The sequence below is a fragment of the Pimephales promelas genome, chromosome 22, assembly GCF_988280905.1.
Source record: "Pimephales promelas chromosome 22, fPimPro1.hap1.1, whole genome shotgun sequence".
Classification (NCBI taxonomy): domain Eukaryota; kingdom Metazoa; phylum Chordata; class Actinopteri; order Cypriniformes; family Leuciscidae; genus Pimephales; species Pimephales promelas.
In genome coordinates, this window is record NC_142790.1 from 23,644,093 (window position 1) to 23,657,362 (window position 13,270).

Genomic DNA, 13,270 nt, shown 5'->3' on the forward strand with positions numbered 1-13,270 from the left:
GTCAGAAGTGCTCATGGGAAATGTGACAGAATGAATCCTAAAAATAAAACCCATTTGAATGGTTTTGATGATTAAGAGTTTGTAATGATGATGAGACACCAAGGGAGTCTTCACAACATAAACCTACTTCAGTTAATGATGCAAAATGCTTTCTAAAAGCACAGTAAAGTTTTTGGCACATTTCTGACAGCTTCTACTCAGTATCCCCAGAAAGAGATTTGAAGGGATGAGACATTTGATTTCAGGACAAGAGGAAGAGAGAACAGTGTGTATGAGCCATCTGGGCTAGTTTGATGATGTTGATTTCTCATGTTGGGATCTTTGGCTGTGATTTTATCTCTGTGTCCATCTTTTGTCAATGTATCTAGCCCTTTTCTTGTTTTGCAACATCTCTTATTGCTCTTTATATAGTTTTAATTCTAATTTAATGACCCTATGAAATCAAAAATAGAGTTTTCTGGCTTTTAGACCAATGCGTGTTGGCTTTGATTGCATCTGGGTCAAGTCAAATCACCTTTATTTATATAGAGCTTTATACAATTCAAATAGTTTCAAAGCACCTCAACAGTAATAGGAAAATAACCGAATCGATGATTATACTTCATCGAATATGAGACGAATTCTGCTGTAAAAAGACCTCAAGTCAGTTCAATATCTGTGTCAAGTTAATCAATTAGTATGAAAACAGTTCAGTTGAGCTATAAGCAGAAGACAATAGTGTCATTGTTCAGCTCAAGTCAGTTCAATGTTGATTCAGTTCTGAAAAATGCTTGAGTTTTAAGCTATAAATCAACTCTGCAGATGACAGTTGTGTAGTCATCCATCTAAATTCAGTTCAACTTTTGTTATCATCCAATAGTGCACTCAGTATAACTGAATATTAAGTGTCTTTCAAACCCCAACAGGACAAAGGCGACTATTTAATATTTACATAATTTCACTTCCTGGAAAACAGACCAAAAATATGGATAACTCATCCTGCACTTTATGTCCAATCAAATGCTTTCTACTAGATCGAGCATGTCCCTCCCCCTGCAACCAACCAGTGGATAGCAAATGGATATAATCTAAAATATAAAACACAGGACTGAAAACACAGGGTCTTAATGCAATTGACCCTTTGCTAAGCCCCGCCCTCGTTTTCCTTGCTCGAAAGCTTGCCAGACCTCCCACGCCTAGTTACGGTTGCTAAGACACGATTGGCCAGTGGTGGTTTTCGGGCGTGGCTTAGCGAAGGGTCAATTATAGAAAGCCTTTATCAGGAGAAATGTGACTGTTGGTGACTGTTGTATTAAGATTTTATGGTTGTCATTCAAAACATAAACAGTTCTGAGTAAAAGGCTGATGTTTCTCTCAGACTCACAGAACAATTGAGGTAAATTATAATCTCTAAATTAATATTTATTGGACGTTACTCTTCACAGTTTGATGAATCCTATATTTTTTTTTTTTTTGGGCAAAACAATAATTTCCTTTCAAATGAATGCTGCTTCTAATCTATACATAAATTATATTACTTTGTTTAATATTAATATTTCTTTTAAATCACAACATAAGGTTCTAAATACTGTTTTAATCTGTAACATAAGCAGTCAACCCATTGTATACTTCCCCAGATAAAAATTCTTTGAAGGTAAATATGTTTCTCAGAATAAACACTGAGAACTGGGGACATAATATGTATTAGTCCATAATACAATTGTGTTCTACACCAGCGCTTAATCTTTTTGTGTAAATCCGTTGATATATTGGCCAGCTGTCTACCTTTTTCGTACACTGCCGGCATTATTTCACCTTTCTTAATCAATTGTGACATCTCCATCCTAATCTATCTAAACAGACCTCATTTTAAGAAGAATATTCTGGTCTGAAATGATTGCGGTATTACTAGTACACATGGCACATATGATTATAAACACTCGTGTTGGGTGCAGTGCTGGAGTGGTGAGGAGATTTAGAGACATTTTGCATGCAATACGCACTCGGGGCATATTATACATTCATTCCACACAATGTGATTAAATGCTTGTTTTCACAGAAAATGCACTGAATATGAACAATACCACCACTTTCCTGAGGGAAAACACTGCTTTTATGAGCTTTTAGTCACTTTGCATTCTAATCTGTGAATCTTTAGGGGGATTTGATATGCTAACCATGCCAGTTAATCAAAACCTCACCCGCAATTTATTTATTCTTTCATGAATTCCCACTTGTGTCCTTCTGTAAGAATCTCCTAAAACTATTTCTGAAGTTATTGCCATTTTTCTGTAGTGGAGAGGTGAATATCCTCTGTTGAAGTTGTGGTAACCTCTGTCTCCTGTGTGTGTGTGTGTGTGTGAGGGTAGTTTGATTAGTTTGCTTGGCCAATCATACCAAATGCAGCATAGATTAAATCTAACAGGGATCTTGATAATTACCCACAATCCTTAGTCATCAAGGAATGTAAATCTACCTCACATCTTTATTCAGGGAGAGATTTTCTGAATCACTCTGTGTTTTGAGAACACATGAAAAATCCGCCCTTTAATTTTATATTCATGAATAGGACTACACATTTGGGCTTGACATGCATACATTATTTTTTCTTGAGATTAGTGTTTAAAATGAATGCTAATTATATACAGTATATATTAAATATGTTTTAGTCAGTAAAATTTGTTAATAAAAAAATAGATTTGATTAAAATACTAACATATAGATATCTAGTATATCTAATAATAATTCAACGTAATTTCAAAAATGTTGTATAATTAAATTTTTGGATATAGACAGGAAGGTTATGACCTCTATGATACAAGCCAATATCATCTTTTTTCATATACGGTAATTTGATAATTTAATTAACCTATTGAAAAGTTTACAACTAAAGAAGCTCACAAACATATACTTTTGCCTTCAAATACTTAAAGTAATTGATCACCAAAGTATACAGTGTTTGTGGCAAGTGTCTAAAACACAAATTTGTGTGTGTTGTTAATGTGAGAAATATCCTTCAAAAGATAAAGCTTTAAAAGCCGCTCGGCATTATTGAATTTCAGCCACACAATATGTTTATATTTTCTCTGAGAAGGAAATCAAATGTCAGTATTCCCAACTGAGCACAATTAGTTCCGCCAGAGTGTAAAACGGTCTGAAGACATGAAGCTCTGGTCAGCGTTATCGACGGCTATAGCAGAGGTATTGAATTTTCCAGTTCGCCAGAACACAATGATTCATTTTCAGCTGTTTTGAGTCCATTCTCATATCGTTTTACTAGGCTGCTACCGGACCAGCTAAGAATAAACCAGGCCATGTGCTGTCTGGAAATCTTTATTTTTTTTTTTTTTTTTGCACTCTTCATTTCACTATTTTTAAATATATTTTCAGAGATAAGGTATTAGGTAATGCATCATTGCGGTCAGCAAGCAGAAAAAGTGTTTATGCACAGCTTGACTTCAAATAAATCATGCAACAGTCATCAGGAAATCATTAAAATTCACATCTTAACCAAAACATATGGAAATGCCAATGTATTAAATTGTTTGAAAGGAATTCACATGCGTGATTAATAAAAAAACGCCCTTCGGAAGAAAGCGAAAATCCTGCCGGCAGTGAAAAGAGACAGCTGTCAGGTCTGTTGTGGCAGGCAGATACGAGTGACGGAAGATTCTCCTGTCTCGTTCGCAGAGGTGTCATCCGTGATAAATAAAAGAGAGGCTCCCGGGTGGTCAGAGAAGACTCTGTTTAATGTCTAGATGGGGAGAGGGACCGAAGCCCCTGAGAGGCTAAAAAAGAACCTGAAAGTGTTCATTTCACATGCAATAGTCTGTCAGATTTGGAGGAAAACTAAACCCCACACTCACACTTTGTATTATGGAAATGCGGTTGTATGTTTTATACAATGAAAGAGACATTTACATTTCTTCACCTTCTTTCCTGAGCGGCTCCTGAGGCCTCAGCACATCTGTGAGTTTGAAGAAATGTGCTTCACCCTGCAGCAAAACCATAAAAGTTTATAATACAGGGCTGGTAATGTATGTTTAAGGTGGTTTTAACTTGGTTTTAAATATGCTAATGTTAATTATGCCCTTTCTTCAGGCAAAAGTATACACACAACATAGTATGTTGTCTATGTAAGTGTGTGTGTTTTAATAGCACAGCCACAGACTTGGTATTTTGGCACTTGAGCAAAGTTTGAGACGTTGCTGAAATCTCTTGTGAAACACATGGAGTTATTGTAGGTCCTGTTTACACCTGGTATTAAGATGCGTTTATCGGATTACAAGTTGAGGGCGCTAAATACAGGTGTAAACGGGCTCTAATAGAGGTAGTCGAAAACGCACTCGACCGGATTGCTTTCGTAGTGTAAATGCTCATGTGGTCAAATGTGTTCGAACAGCCATAAAGACCCCTCTCCGCCTACTGACCTAACGTGTAAACATTACAGGAAGTGTGCAAATTTAAACTTGAAGACGAAAAACGTACCAAGCGCAATGTCCTCTCGCCATTCCTGATTTCGCTCTTGCGTCTGTCCGAGCAGAAAGGAAAGCTACTGCTCTCCATATGTTTTCCCGTCGTCTCCAGTCGTGTTAAATTGCGTAAGCTTATTTCGTCTATTAGATCGAAAGATCTGAAAAAGTCCATACATTTTCCCGCCAATAGACCCTCCCATCGAAGAAATCAGAACAGAAGTGATTGAAAGTGGACAGAAGAAATGGAAGGACCTTTTAGATTGGTCCTCATCTGAACAAACTGGTAAGCGGGAAACTTTAGCCACATTCTCTGTTTGCCCTCCTTTGTATCTGATTGCTATGTAGAAGACACACAATTTAGGGTAGCACTTAATTTTGATGGTTGACTATAAGTAACTTTGTCAACGTTACTTATAGTCAACAGAATGTGTTACGGGACCATCAAAATAAAGTGAAACCCAAATTAGTTGTTAAAGAGATCTTGTTTGTGATTTTCTTTTCTTGTAGGTACCATAGACTGTAAAAATAAGATGGCCGACATGTTTCCATTTCTTTCCACTGTAGAAAAATGAAGGCAAAATATCACAGATTTGGCCGCTGCCAATGACGTCATTTGGAGCCAGAGTCTGTGCAGTAGAGGTGGAGCCGTGGACTCAAGGTCTCAAGCAATGTCAATCATGATGGTAAACACCGTTTTTATAGCATCAAATAACTAATTTTAAGAAGGTTTTTTTGAAAAACGAACACTTGAACATACATCAAGATGATTAGAACTAACTAAAATAACTTATTTATAGTGTATAGTGTGAGCTATACTGCAGCCAGCCACCAGGGGATGATCAAAATGTTTAGGTTTCACCTTCCAGGATGTGTGCGGGATACTCGGTAGGTACACACATGACAGAATTTTTATATCTATGGGCTGTGTGTGTGCACGCACATGTAGGTCAGTAGGGTATATTAGTGAAGGTAGTAGAGCGTCCCTGTGTTCACTCCAGCGTAGATGTACAAAGCCTCTTTCACTTCCTCCTGTCATTGCTGACCCAACCTTCCTCACCTACACACTCACCCCTCATACTATATATCCCATAACCACTGACATGCAACACTGAACATGGCTAAACACACTCGCTCTTTCTCTAGCTCCATTATTTACTATACCGCACACGGATAACTTCACAAACCAACTAGCATTCCACTCAATACTCATACTCTTCATGTTAGAAGGCAAAATAAGTTGAGTTAAGGTGCTCATGTTGGAGAGTATGGTTCAAAAATGTTTGTCAATAAAAAACGGCAAAAAGCCTCCTAAAAAAGACAAGCAATAAAACAAAGATTAGCCCGTTTGCACCCTGTGTGATCATCAAACCACCATCCTTGCTTTAGAACCTTCCGAAGTTTTTACTCTGTGTGACGCTATCGACGGGTCGCTGTAGGCCCGAGTTGGAGCTGTAGAGAGGAAGATTAGCATTAGCTTGTGGAGAATAGCGCTAATGAAGTGCACATAGCAGGTTATCATATGTCTCCCCCTCACACACCTGTGTTCCCATGATCCCTTCACAAATCAAATCTTTGGCCAATCCTCCAGATGGGTAATTGCGGACAGGGATATGATAAGCTTTTGTAATAATAGAGATCTGTCAATCAATGAATGCCACATGACTTCTCGATCCGTGGTGTTTACTCAAATGGAATGGAAGTATTTGGCCGGTGCCACTCGGGCCACTTCCTTTTCTGGGGCTCTGAAGAATGTTCTTGCTTCATTTCATTAACTGGGTGGGAGTAAAAGCAGATTTTCCCTTATGAAAAGCAATTACTGCACTGCTGACTGGTGCTTTTGTGTGCGGAGGAGAGAGTTCCTGTCCCTCTTCTTCACATCTGAGAGTTCTGCATCATTGATTTTTAAATCACAGCCAGACATTACAGATTTTCTCTTCACTTCCTTTATAAAAGGATCATTTGATGCCCTCTTCAAGATCTTATTTAGACACCAAGATAAATATATATTTTATCTTTTCACATAATATAACATTATGTATATAAACCATCATTCAATAGTTTGGGGTCAATGTTATTTCTTTATAGTATTTACATATCTAAATATGATTTTAATGTTATATACAATTCATTTAATGGTTAATGTTAATTTTATACATTTATACAATTTGCATGCATGTTCTTTGTTTCCTTTTCCACTACTTAATAAGAAATGAGTGAGAACCAGTGAGACCCTCATAGCAATTCCATATCAACCATCCAGAACACCCTAGCAACGCCCTGGCAACCACTCACCACATCCTAGCATCACAGCAGCAAGTTCTGCGTGGGTAAGCACCAGTCCCAGTTCCTCAGTATTTTCAATTTTCCAAATATGATTGCCATGACCTTTCCCTGACACCTGCCTGTTTTTAATCTCAGGGAAATTTGAAGAATATTTTGGGAAAGCCTTTAGACCTATTTTTTTTATTAGAAATGAGAGGATTTCATGTTATAGTGCAAAAAACAAACAAACATTACTCTTTCTTTCAATCTAGGTATTGAGATAAGCTTGCTAAGATGAATGTAAGTGCCAACTTATTAAATGCAAGCAATTTCAGTGATTGTGTCTTCTTTAAGCTGTAGTGATTTACAATGTGTGATAAAGTCTTACAGCTCATGATCCTGTCATGATCTATGTGTCTCAGATGGGTTGTGTTACAGTACATTTATGGGGTAAGGAGTGCCAGCAATGCAAAAAAAGGTATATATTAACAGATTACTCAGCTTTGATTTTAAGTAATGGTGTAGGATCAACAAACACACAGCACAAGTACTGCTAAAGTAGTGGTTATCAAAGGCTACGTTCACACTGCGGGGCTTAATGCTCAATTCCGATTTTTTGAAAAAATTCTATATTTCTGTTGTCCTCTGACTCTGTGCTATTTCATGGTGCTCCCTGAACAGAGCCATACTTCCAAATTTTAATTATCAACTTGAATTGCATTTTATTCAATACAATTTCCTAATCATTTATTGTCATGTGTGCTCTTGACTTAATGGACCTGACAGAACTGATGTTAGTTAATAACAAATAATCTCTTGATTTATTTGTTGAACTGATTACTTCCAGAGGAACTACAGTTTATCTTTCTATAAGATAACTTGTAACTGCTATAGTAACATCCAACTCAGTAACTTGCATTTATCAGTCGTTTTGCACTTTATCCATTCAGTAGTTGTTAGTTACTCTTATCTCTCCTTTTGTAAATAAAATCATTTTATTACACTTGTGTCTACGCTGGTGCCCTGTATACTGTAGTTAGGACTCATCTGACTCTCTCACACTCACCTTAGGTGACATGTGACCAAAATATAAAATCAATATTAATATTAAATATTAATATTTAAGACCATAAATCACTACAGGTATCTGAATCAATACACCAAACTAGCATCCTGCACACAGAAACTGTATTGGACTGAATAAAGAGCAGAACAAAGCTGAGATGAAGCCATTTTAAAGATATCATTTTCATTGGGGCCTAATTTATGTCCCTGTTCTAATTGAAGCTGATTTTAACAACAAGGTGGCGAACAGCAGGAATATATTCCCACAGCTCATTGTAATAAGGCAATCAGTACACCTGTGTCTTTTTGTAACTAGAGACACCTTTTTTTTCACCTGAGCTCAACCGATATGTGCAGAGCTAATAAAGCATGGCTGTATAGTCTGATTTGAGAGGGGAGATACAGAGAAGTAGAAACAAAGTTATAAAAACAGACAAAGTCAATTATTCCATGATAAATATTTTAAAGAGTAGTATACATTGATGTTACATGACCTCACCACTTTGCATGTGAGTACTGTTTTGGAAATAAATGTTTTTGGGTTTTTTTTACCCAACATTTATTTGCAATTGTCTGTTTATTGTGTAAAGTATGTGATGGCAATCAATGGGAAGAAACACTGTATTAGCGGTATTTTGTGTAACATCAACCCCTGTAGCTAACGTTCTGGCAAGGTTCTTTCAAAGTAATTTAATTTTTTTCCAGTAATGTTTATAGAATGTTTGTTCAGAGTTTATCATGGTCTTTCATAATATTCTCAAAATGGTAGCACACAAACGTTATTAATACATCGGTCACGGAGATTTTTTTCCCCGAAACGTTATAGTCTGACGTTTTTTGTTTTTTTAAGTGAAACCGTTAGGATGTTCAGGAAACGTTCAAAAGTAACATTCCCATGATGTTTGCAATATAATAAAAATGTTTCTAAAACATTTAAAAATGGGGCACTTTGAATGTTCAGGGAGCATTCAGAAATACCATATTCTTAACTAAATGGGAACGTTAGCAAAACGTTCTTAGAATATATATTTGTCAGCTGGGATTGTGCACTAGCACTTGAAAAAGTTGTATACCATAATTAAATATATTTTACAGAATAAAACAATGTCACTTGATGAACTGAACCACCTATTCAAATGCATGTGGGCCGCTGTATTTGCAGGGGTTCAACACAGAGCCTGCAGTATTTGCAGGAAATGAGAAAGTCAAATGCGGGCTGACTCTGTGGGACAGGACCCCGTCTCAGCGCTTAGCTCGACCCGCCTGACGTAATCGGTTCACACTACGTGATTTAAGGCGGAGGTCTTTAGATTTAAATGTCCCATTAGAATTCAATAGATGGGAGAAGTGATAAGCATCTAAACCATAGCAGGGCATGTGCAAGCAGTACAAAAAGCTGATTAAAAGATGCGCTAGGCAGTTCACCCTGTGAATGTGCAAGGACTTGTCACTGTTGAATCAATGGCATCTTGATTCAGGCTGAAATCTACTTGCCGGCAGCCAAAGCATTTTTGTACCTCTTAAAGTCTTTTACTTCTGTAATGTGAAAGAAGATATTAAATGTGAAAAAAGAAGAGTGGGACTTAATTTTATCCATTTGTAAATGATTGGATTGTGGGAAGTGGGTGTTACATCCAAAATTGGAGCGGGTAGTTGGCAAGGAGGTAAAGTCATTCCAGAGGCTGAGTAAGTTTTAACTTTTTTTTCTCCAAAGTCTTACGGGGTTGGATAATACAACATACAGGGCAATACAACGTAGTATTTAGCATAATTACTGACAAAATTAATTTTTGGTTGAACTAACCCTTTAATTCATTTGTTTTCTTTCTGGAGCATCCATGAATGTTTTCAAAGTCCCTCAGTTGTCCTCAGTGAGGGAAAAAAAAGTCCCCGTCAGACACCAATTTCATTATTTAGACCAGCCGCCAAATCGCACGCAAAGCGGATTGTGGGTTATTGTTGGCGGTGAAGCTACGTCTACACTGCCTTCAAAAATGAACCAGATGGAGGCATTTAAGATGGCATGTTACGCAATCACTCAATTCTGACTTCCATTAATCCCTTCCTGCTCTAATAAGGCAGCATTTTTAACTTATTTTTGTCTTGTTCTCCTGGTGCGACCATGAAAGCTATCCACCGATCCACTTACACAGTACAAGAATCACTCGGATAACCAAGAGTTAAAAAAGAAGGAAAAGAAAACCAACTATATATTGACCAAAACCCTTCTATCTGGTGTTTAAAAAGCAGCAAATCAAAAGTCTCCAGTGGCTTTAATGCAAGGGCCTGACTTCCTTTTATTCCACTGAACAAACCCCCTCTTGAGCGCAAGAAAGCCTCGGACAGCAGAAGTCCAGCCTCCCATGCCCCCGATGTTGCACTCGCTCCAATCTGGCTTTTCAAAGAGGCAAGACCTTTTGGGGCTTTCAGTGACTCAGAGAGCTCAGAGTCCTGGTGGTGCCACGGAGACCCGCTGGTTTTTCTCTGGAAGAGTGATATTGTTGGAAAATGAGAACATGGAGTCACACAGCAAGTGAGAACAAGCTAAATGCCACCTACTGGATTCAGAAAGCCTGAGGGACAAACTCACACTGCTGCCACAGAGTACCGGCTCTATGCCTGACCTTTAACTCCGTGTCACAGCAACCTGAAAATCACACAAGACATGGATCAGAACTTTCATGGTAGAAACTGAGTCACACTTGGCACTGTTGGGAAGTATTGAGAGTTGTATACCAGAAAGGAGATGGGATAGGTTTGGTCTTTTAGAAATTTGATCAGAAGGCTGGTTTTGTGAACTTGAAATATACTGTCATATTGCAGACTGATCTCATGAAGTAGCGTGTGTATGACACGCCAATTCGTATTTCCATTTTTTGCGTGCTATCAAGACGCATAAACGCTTTTCAGCGTGTTTATGAACGCCGTTGACTTAACGTTATTACTGTATATATAAATATGTGACTTACCTCAACCCCGTCCCTAAACCTAACCGTCACTGGGGTTAATGGCATTTATGACTGTTACCTTACCATCCTAGGAAAAAAAAAGATCGCTCCCCAGATGTAGATCTACATTTTGCTTCGTTTCGCGCGGACATTTGACGACGTGTACAGACACGCGGAATCACTCGGACGTTAATGGCGTTGACATACACGCGGATAGCTCAAAATGCGTAGAGATAACACGTCACTTGACTCGAAAGTGGCGTGTATGTTTACGTAAAAGTCATGTTGCATATTGTCACCTTAATTTAAGTCGAGTCAGTTTTAGTTTTATTGACTGAATTTTTTTTTTAAATTCACCAGAATTTTTGTATAAAAGACACCTGTCCTCAGCATCAAACAGTCACACTCCAAACTCAACCATGGCCAAGACCAAAGAGCTGTCGACCTGCACCAGGCTGGGAAGAGTGATTCTACAATAGGCAAGCGGCTTGGTGTGAAAAAATTCAACTGTGGGAGCAATTGTAAGAAAATGGAAGATCTCACCAAGATCTCATCCCGTGGGGTCAAAATGATCATGAGAACGGTGAGCAAAAGTCCCAGAACTACACAAAGGGACCCGATGAATGACCTGCAGAGAGCTGGGACCAAAGTAACAGAGGCTACCATCAGTAACACACTACACCGAGAGGGACTCAAATCCTGCATTGCCAGGCGTGTTCCCCTGCTTAAGCCAGTACATGTCCAGGCTGTCTGAAGTTTGGCAGAGAGCATATGGATGATCCAGAAGAGGATTGGGAGAATATCATGTGGTCAGATGAAACCAAAATAGAATTTTTTGGTAAAAACTCGTCGTGTTTGGAAGAAGAAGAATGCAGAGTTGCATCCCAAGAACACCATACCTACTGTGAAGCATGGGGGACGAAACATCATGCTTTGGGGCTGGTTTTCTGCAAAGGGGACAGGAACACTGATCCGTGTTGAGGGAAGAATGAACGGGGCCTTGTATCGTGAGATTTTATGTCTTCCATCAGTGAGAGCCTTGAAGATGAGACGTGGCTGGATCCCAAACACACCGCCCAGGGCAATGAAGGAGTGGCTCCGTAAAAAGCATTTCAAGTCTCCAGACCTCAACCCCATAGAAAATTTGTGGAGGGAGTTGAAAGTCCGTGTTGCCCAACGACAGCCCCGAAACATCATACATACACTGGGGCCAAATAATTCTTGACACCACTGTATGTAATATCCCATGACCAACAAATGCTTTGACTCCAAAAGCCTCAGATGTCTTCCTTTTGCTGGCAGCCTCATTCATGTTTGTGGTTCTAGACCATCATTCATTCACACACCCACGCTGCGTTTCATTGGTGCGAGGAGTGAACGTGCGATACGGCATGAGCCAGATGAGCCACACAATATATATCAGCTCCAGTGCATTATTGCATAGCAGAGCAACTGAGGCCACAGAGAGTCAAATAATGAAACATATATGTGTAGCCTGAAATTGAGATTTGCTGTTTCAGGGAAATGCTGGAGAATGTTGCTTAAATTATGAAAGTCAGAAATCTCTGTTAAAGCCAGACTGCTGTCTGTGTTTATCCCATGAGGATAGTCTCTTTCTCACTCTGTCAACCTCTCTTGCTCGCCTACACGCTCATAAATTGAGTGATTTCATTACAGCGTGCGATAAATATATTATTTAAATGAGCTTTAAATAAAGAGCACATGCTTTGCAGTGTAATCAGTATATTTGTAAAATCCCATCGCTCAGTCTGTTAATATAAAGAGAGTAAAATCCATGTCTCTGAGTAAACAGAGTTCTGTAATTAGAGATTGTGGCTGTGCTTGACTTTGCAGTTTGCGTCCGTTTAGCTTTACTTATGAAGCAAGCTAATTTAATTAATCAATTATCTTCCCTTTTGCAACAGACAACAATTTGAGTGTTGTTTTCAAGTGTTTGATAAGCCCATCATTTTCTCTTTTTGATAAATGTACCTCTGGTGTTTATTTACAGTGTGTCCACTGAAGGAAAAAACACACGTATTATTGTTGTCTTGTTTCACGCATTCTTAAATCAAGTCACATTTACTTGAGAAGCAAAATTTGACAAATGAGATAAGTCTTGTTTTGTGAATAATGTATGAAAATGAAGTGTGTTTATGCTTTAAACAAGAAAAAATATCTGCCAGTGGGTTCAGAAAAATTAGTTTTCAGCAAAAACTCACTTAATTTTGATCCTTTTTTCAGAAAACAAAACTTAACATAATGCATAATTTAGCATCTCAAGTAAATGTATCTTAATTTAAGAATGTTTAGATATTTATGGGAAACAGGACAAAAATGCTGCGTAGGTGTTTAACTCTATACTGAGTTTTTCCTTGTCAATAGCTAAAATAAAAGGCTTCCTAATGGATCCTAATGGCAAAAGTGCAATCCTAAACTATTTTAATCAGCTGACCCCACAAATTAGCTCATATTAGCAGCTCGGCTTCATCATAAGCGCATCTGCACGGTTTGTGGTTCAAATTGCTGTGACTCAAAGCT